Source organism: Octodon degus, unplaced genomic scaffold, assembly GCF_000260255.1.
Source record: "Octodon degus isolate 3935 unplaced genomic scaffold, OctDeg1.0 scaffold00040, whole genome shotgun sequence".
Lineage (NCBI taxonomy): Eukaryota > Metazoa > Chordata > Mammalia > Rodentia > Octodontidae > Octodon > Octodon degus.
This window is the reverse complement of record NW_004524616.1, coordinates 7295162-7303434: the sequence shown is the minus strand read 5'-3', so window position 1 is coordinate 7303434 and position 8273 is coordinate 7295162. Positions and strand designations below refer to the sequence as shown.

The 8273-nt window shown below is 32.5% G+C and overlaps 1 pseudogene; it reads right to left on the bottom strand.

Annotated features, from left to right (window-relative positions):
- The window catches only part of LOC101575160, a 15819-nt pseudogene extending 7791 nt beyond the window's left edge, over nucleotides 1-8028 (bottom strand).
- Nucleotides 8029-8273: the final 245 nt, after the last annotated feature.

Below are 8273 nucleotides of genomic sequence, written 5' to 3'. Positions count from 1 at the left end.
AAAATTAATCATATAGACATCCTCTTCTTTCTATTGCTTCACTGAGAAGGTGAAAATTATTTATTTAGTGTTAAATTACAGCCATACTTATAATTCAGGTATCTCTTTTCTAGATAACAATATTTCATCCTTATAAGTATATGATTTTATACATTTGCCATCTGTATAACTTTCCCAGAGCTGCCATAATAAAGTGCTGCAAACTGGTTGACTTAAAATAACAAGAATTTACGGTTTCACAGTTTTAGAGGCGAGAAATCCAAACTCCAGGCGCTGGCAGAATTATGCTTCTTCTGTATTCTGGCAGGGATTCCTGTTCTGTCTCTTTTATCTTCCATTTGTTTGCTAGCACATTTTGGCATCCCTTGGCTTACAGATACATACTTGCAATCACTGCTTTTATCAGTACACGAAGAGTGTGTGTGTGCATGTTTGTGTGTGTATTCGTGTGATCATCTTATGTGTATATCAGTCACATCAGATTAGAGGTTTGTATACTCTAAAGTGACCCTTTGTTAATGACGAGTGCCTCAACCTTACTTACAAATCAGCATACTCTCTGAGGTACTAGAGGTCAAACCTGGAAGGAGGGCAGGAGAAGGTAGAGTAAAAATAATTAAGATATGTTATATACAGGTATCAACTTTTCATGAGGAGCATAATCATTATGCACTGTATTGAGAAGAAATGTTTGTACTAACATTGTTTAGACAAGATAACATGTCTATATCTTGTCCTCTGAATAACTATTATGAAGACAACAATATGCAATATATTAATTATTGTAACTATCCTAATAACCTGTTTTGAAACTGTTTCATTATTTTATCTTTTTTGCTCATTAAAATGAATTTAAAAATTTAAAAATGAAAAAATGATTAAATAAATACTTGTATAAATGAATGTTATAAAAGCTATACAGCTTCCATATAAAAGAATACCAAATAATTTGAGGATGATCAAACACTATGGTAAAGATTTAAATAAAAAATATTGCATGAAAGATGAAAAAAATGTCCTATTAAAATTTAAAAAAATTAAAAAATAAACTTTTGGGGGGAAGACAAAATTCATCCTGTAACCACCATTATCAGCCTCTCTGGTTCTATGTTGTCAATGTTTTTAAAATGTGAAGCTAAATATTAAGAAAAATACACTGAATAGCATTGAGTCAGAATAGATGAAGTGGTGAGATTACCTTCTTTTGTAATTAATTTCTTTCATGTTTCTAATATTTATTTAGCTTCTCTGTATGTGACATTCTACATATTCTAGGGATACACAAAAATAGCAAGAAGAGAATACTATTATTTTATAGAATTGACCTTTGTATTAGGAAATGTTAATTATTAAAAAAACACATAGAACCTTTTCTAGAATTTAAATTATGCTTTAATTTTACAAAGAAAAAGTGTTAAGGGATGTGGTAGGTATTTGAGAAGTATATTCTTGACAAGAGCAAGTCCAAAGCTCTAAGGTGAGAATGTTGGTGGTGCGTCTGAGGAACACCAGGGAAGCCAGAGTGCTGGAGAACATGACAGACTAGAGATGTAGAAATCAGGTAGAGATATACTCCCCACCCAGAAAGCTGAGCTGTGAATTGTGTCCTGTTTGTCAACTGAGTTGAAGGTTTAGACTATCAGAATCATGTGATACAACATGTTTGGCCTGATGTATTGAAAACATGCACTGGTTGAACAATAAGTAAAGCTGAGACCATTACTCTGAGCCATTTGCAGTGCTCAGAATGACAGGATACAGCCTAATGGGACAGCCTCCTTGGGTAAGTGATCAGCACTGAGATCCAGGTTTAAGAAGAAATCTTCAAGTTTAGCTTCAGTGGAAGAATGAGGAAAATGAAAGATGCTGTAATGTGCTATAATACTTAATAGATTTAGAAGAAAAGCAGTAGTCCATAAAAACTATGAGGAAGAGGTATCTATGAGATGAGAAAGAGAGAGGGGGACAGAGACAGAGGGAAATAGACAGGTAGAGAGACACATAGAGAGAGACAGATATACAGTGACAGCACCTCATAAATATCTAGAATAAAAAGGACAAATCCTGTAGGTAGGTCAGGGAGATGAGGTACATTAGAGGTCATTGACAAGATGGCTTTGAGAAGTGGAATTTCAAGAGCAATAGTGAGCTGAGATAAAATTATGAATGAAGATCAGTCCTATCATGACTACTATTAAAAGCCAAATATTATTGAAACTCATATCCACTCATTTCTTTTCCAGAAGTCAACTCCTTTCAAATAGTCTCAGCAGCTGTTTCTGAGGCCTTCCAGATGGCTAGTGGGCATGTTCCCAAGAGCAATTTCCTAAATGGATGTCTACTCAGCCTCCTTATCTGTTCTCTGCTGACTAGTTATAAATATTATTTTTCATAAAACTGCCTGAAATGCAATATTTGTTTGAAATTTTTAACTACATTTTAGTGAAAACTAGAAAACCAGACTAGGTTCAATATTTCTTCCTAAGAGGACATGATAGATATTGCTGTGTATTTTCCTCAGAAAGTACATCCTAAGAAGACATATGGTCACTTAATTCTTCATGAAAGATACAAGAAAACTCTGGATTTGAGTTTCTATCAAGAGTTTTGTGTCTAACTGTTTTTACTCTATGTCAAATTTTACGTGTATTTCAATTTTTTTTCCTTTTATTTGTTGCACCAATGAGTTGAGGCTTTGATTCATTAATAGTCACATTCTTCTATGTTTAACTCAATTCTCAGGAGAAAAATTTATAAATCCTTTGATAAATAAAGATAATCGTTTCACAAAAGATTTTATTGATTTAAGTATCCTAGGAATAGTAAATCCATAGGGTTACTCAGTGACAGTGCATTCCTTTTAACAAAAAGTTTTAGAGCCAATCTATTCATGCAATGTAGTATAATATTTCAGCCCATGTGTACAATGTATGAGGGCCAATTCAGGTTAGTTACTACATCTGTCACCTCAGTGTGGATTATTTTTCTGTGCTAGAAGTATGCTACATCTTCTCTTCCAGCTATTTTGTGATATCCACAAATAATTGTCATGCTCAGTCACCAGACTGTGCTGCAGAACACTAGAACTATACCTTCTCAGTCCCTGTCAACCACAGTGCTACTCCTAATGGCATCCACTGTTTTAGCCTACACATACAAGTGAAAACATATGCTATTTGTTTTACTGGTCCTGATTTATGTCACTTAAAATATCTTGTATATTAATCAACATTGGTGAATGTAGTAAGATTTCATTCTTTCTCATGGATGAATAATATTGCAATTGTATATACATAACACCGCCATTATTCGTTCTCCTGCTTTAGGACACCTACAATGCCTGCATATTTTGACTGTTATGAACAATATTGTAATAAACATGGAAGAGCAGTTATCTCTCTTTTTAGCATACTGATTTCTGTTTCCTTGGATACATATTAACTAGTGGGATTAAAAGATAATATGTCACTTCTAGTTTAAATGATTTTGTTTTCCAAAATATCTATATTAAATTCCAACCCAATGTGTACTGTCAGTCTTCACTTTTCCTGCATATCCTTGCCAGTACTAGTTTTCTTTCATCCATGTGATAATAGCCATTCTTATTAGAGTGAGAGGAGGACTCATGGTGGTTAGATTTGTACTTCTCCTGTTAGTGATGCTGACCATATTTTTCATGAATTTGACCACAAACCAACTGTTTTGTGGCTAAGGAGCCAAGAACACACATTAGAGAAAGGATAGTCTTCAATTACTGATGTTAGGTAAATCAGATATCTACATGATGGAAAATATTAGACACAGAACTCTCACTGAATACAAAAATAAACTCTAAATGAATCAAAGACTTAAATGCGAGAGCTAAAATTATGAAACTACCACAGGAAGATATGGATGAAACAGTTCAATAAGTTGACATAAGTGGGTTTTTTGTTTTTTGTTTTTTTTTTTTTTGTTTTTTTTGGATAATGATCCAGAAGCAGTCGATAGAAACAAAAATGGGCAACTAAGACTAAATAAGATTTATTTTTTATGAAAAGCAAAGGAAACTATTGAAAAAGAGATACATTGCATAGTCAGAGAAAATGTTTCTAAAGTACCTGTCAAACAATGGTTTAATATTAAGAATGTTTAAGAAACATATAGCTCTTGGGAGGCTGTAAACAGGCGGATCACTACACTACGCGCCCAATCTAGTAGTGAGACCCTGAACACCCTGTAACCTCTTCCCTAAAACACAAAGAAAAAAATAAGAAGAAACATAAACAACAGAAAAGCAAAAATTTCAATAAATAAATAGATTTAAAATGATGTAAATAATCTAACTTTCAGCTCTAGAGATTTAGCAGGGATCCACGATTATCATATAGGCCTAAAGTGCAATGAACTCACTTTTCCATCATAATTTAGAAATTTTTGACTAATTTTCTGCAACTTCTTTTCTATTTGTAAAAATTTTGAGTGTAGCTAAATTTTTTTATTATATCTGTAAATTTTTCCATTACTATGAAATATAACTTTAGAAGTTCATTTCTAATCTGTAACTCACTCTTTTAAATCTAAGCCATAATTTATCTTTTATAATGTGTCCTCTAGCTTTTGCATTTTAAATGATTTTCCTTATAGAAAGAAGTATTCTGCTTTCCAAGTTCCAATTTAGGAAACTTTCTTGGGCATGTATTTGTTTATAATGCATACTGCTCACCACCTTTGTTCTTTCCTCCACAGCCAAGTTCAGTGTTAGGAGGTCAGGAAATGTCTTCCATCCCTTGCTATACAGTATTCTAACCACTCGGAATTAAAACATTTGTAGAAGAAATAAACTTCTTAGGGTAGACTTTACTAAGATTAATTAATTTGTTAATAAACTAAGTTTTTTAATCAACTAAATTCTTGCCATCAGTCTGATTGAAAGTCTTCCATACTGGAAGAGAACCAAATCAAATTTCCCAATGATATTGAGTCTGTTCTTTTTTTATTTTTTTTTTAGGTGTATTTAGTGCAGGGTCTATAGGGTCTCACTGCAAAGATCAGAGTCACACTGACCCTCCTGTTTTCAGCCTCCCAGGCACTGGGATTACAGGCCCATGCCACCACACCCAGTCTCAATGGCCGGCTCATCATGCCCCAGGGTCAGGGCTAGCATGGCACACAGGGAATTGAACCCCAGCCCCTGTGTCTGCCTAAGCAGGAATTTGATTCTGTTCTTATCCAAGTTGGTTTTTGACCAGAATTGCGGAAACAATCAAGATTGTGAACTGAATTACCATTGTGTATCCAAGACACTGAACAATAAATTTCCCTTTAATATTTATTGACAAGAAATCTTGGATCCTTGAGGTACTATTTCTAATAGTTCTACATCATAACCTTTATATGATCACTTTCTATTTTAGGATAATTTGATCTTAACAAACATGCATGCATGACCCTAAAAATGAAATCATAACACTTTCTAAGGTGTTGAACATTCAATAGTTTGTCATCAGTTTGATTTAAATAACATTTCCATAAAGATATAAAACATGTATAACATATGTAATATACATAAACACCATTGTACAGATCATAGCGTTCAGGTTTTCAGTATCTTTTTGTTGTGTGCAAAATTTTTGTTCCTAATCTCAGGTAAACATAATTTATATTATAACTTAACATTTATACATTTATATTCATTTTCATGAAGATTACAGATCCCTAGTTGAGATCTATGTTCTGTTTTATTTTAGTCTATTGATCTATTAAATTGCATTTTATTAAAATATAACAATAAACATTAAGGCAATTTAAACACAGATACTTGGAATTTTATCGTTAAACCTTTAGTTTTATTTTTCTTCTTCCTACCTTGGTACTCAAGGTCCTTTAAATTGAACACTACCTGCATCTTTTTCTATTGATTTTTTTTCTGACACTTCACAGTAACGAAACACTGAATGTCATTTACAGAAATTTGAAACTTCTAGGAAGTACAAGTTATACAAAAATTGCTTTGCACATTTCATTGTAACTAGGATAAGACATGCTAAAAATAATGTGTTACCTGTATGTCTGCTTTATTCACAGGGTCTTATTAGGCATTAGTTATCACTGTCCTCAAGGATAGCATTCTGTGTCATGGATCACCAAACGTTGCTCCACCATGAAATTTCCACAAGAATGCAATAGATTGAGAACATAAGACAATATATCCCATCAGCTTTTCATATCTGTGGGTTTTGCATTCATAGCTTCAATAAGCCACAGATTTAAAATATTTGAAAATTCTGTCACAGTGAGCATTTTTTCTTCCACTTATTGTCAAACCAGTATCTAAAAATAGAGACAACTGTTTATATAACATTTACATTGTATTACGTATTATAAATAATTTATAGATGATTCAATATATACAGGAAGATGCCTATAGCTCATATGTAAATACCATGTCATTTTACATATACATATGACTGTATCTATTCCCTCAGACCGAAAGGGATGACTAACAACATTTGGGTGGAGATAAACGTGTTCAGTTTAAGGGAAAGGCCTTTATGTCATGTTAATTTACATATTGTTTTGCATTTTAAAATTGTGATCAATAAAACTTGCAAGTACTGTAAAGAGTTTATAGTTACCAGAAATAAAGCCAAACAATAACAAAGGTTGGTCACCTTAGATAAACTTCAGCATTTTGAGAATGGGATGGCTGTGCATATGATTATTCTATTTATGTAGAAAAATCATGCAAATGCTGAAATTCCAAAGTTTTTCTTTCTTCCCAAACTCCCAAACCTCTTGTTTGGCAAAATATTCTCTCCAGTGTACATTTTATGTATTTATTTTTCTGTCCCTAGAAATTCAGTTTTGATATAACCTTGCACCCTAGTATGCAGTATGTCTTTGGTCAGAGCTCTCTGAGGATTATCAGCTTAATTCTAACTCAGATATTAATTCATTTACAATGCTCACTTTGTCACATCTCCTTCTGACATCTTAAGCCAGGTCCTTATCAAAAAAAATCTCCAATTTCAATGTGCAAACTCAACAGCATTTTCTTCATTGTATCTATTTCTTTTCACATATAAACACAAGTCAAATATTGTATATACAATCTCATTCTTTACAGTTTTGTTTCCTTTACTCGGACAGCTGAAATATGCTCATTTTTATAAATGTTTTTAACATTCATTATATTTATAATTACATAAAATACAAATGTTTCTAAGTTGCATTAAGAAATAAAAATTATTATAAAGGTAGATAGGAAACTTCAAAGACATAAGTACAGGAAAGGAAATTGGATTAATCTGATCAGTTTTTGTTTTAATAACCATATAAAAGCATTGTACAATTCAAAGGAAAAAAGAAATGAAAATAATTTGAAATATTTTTATCCAAGTTTTTCAGATGCTATATAAAAGAACAAGATTAAAAATATTTATTTGGAAAAGTTGGTATCTTTAATATTGGAAGCCATCAACCATTTCAATGACTCCAGTTTCAGAAACATTCTTGAACATTTGACTAAGATGCATTGTCTTTTTACTTTTAGAATAAAGCCAGCTCGTTTCAAACCTTGTTAGTTTGTCACTTTTCTCTTTCTTCAAAATATGACTCTTGTCAGATCTGTCTCTTTTTTTTCTAAAGCACCATTTGCAACTTCTGCATTTACTTATACCTGTATTCCCTAGAACCTGCTTCTAGTTCTTCCCATGGCTACAATTTTCTACCTTTTTAGAAATCAGCATCAATGAGATTAAGTCAAATTTGTAAATTTGTAAATCAGTCATCTTTATCCTGATTTTATTGTATCACACTCTATTCAAACATCTCTGGTGGTATTTTACTTTATTCTGCAACTAAAAATAAACTTCTCTGACGTATTTAGTAAGTGTTTCTCAACTTTGACATAGGTATAATTTTGGATTGATAATTTATTGTGGGAGGCTTCTCTGTGTACTATACAAGAATTATCAAGATCCTAACCTTAAACCACTGGATTCGGTAGTTGTCTCTGATTATGATACCACAAACCTCTCTAGACATTGCTAAATTGACCTTGGGGAGCCAAACTGGCTCTCGTTAAAGAGCACTGATCTAGCCTTGTCTCATTTGTTAAAGCCAATATTTCACTGCTTCATCACTTTGCTTTTCTATTGATGCACTGTACTCATTCGGTTTAACCTAAATGGCTCCCTTTTCTAACTTAAGGAAGCTTTCTCTTTTTCGTATATATATTCTATTCATCTTCTATTTCCTTCTGATTTAATGGCAGCAATTATTTTTAAAAA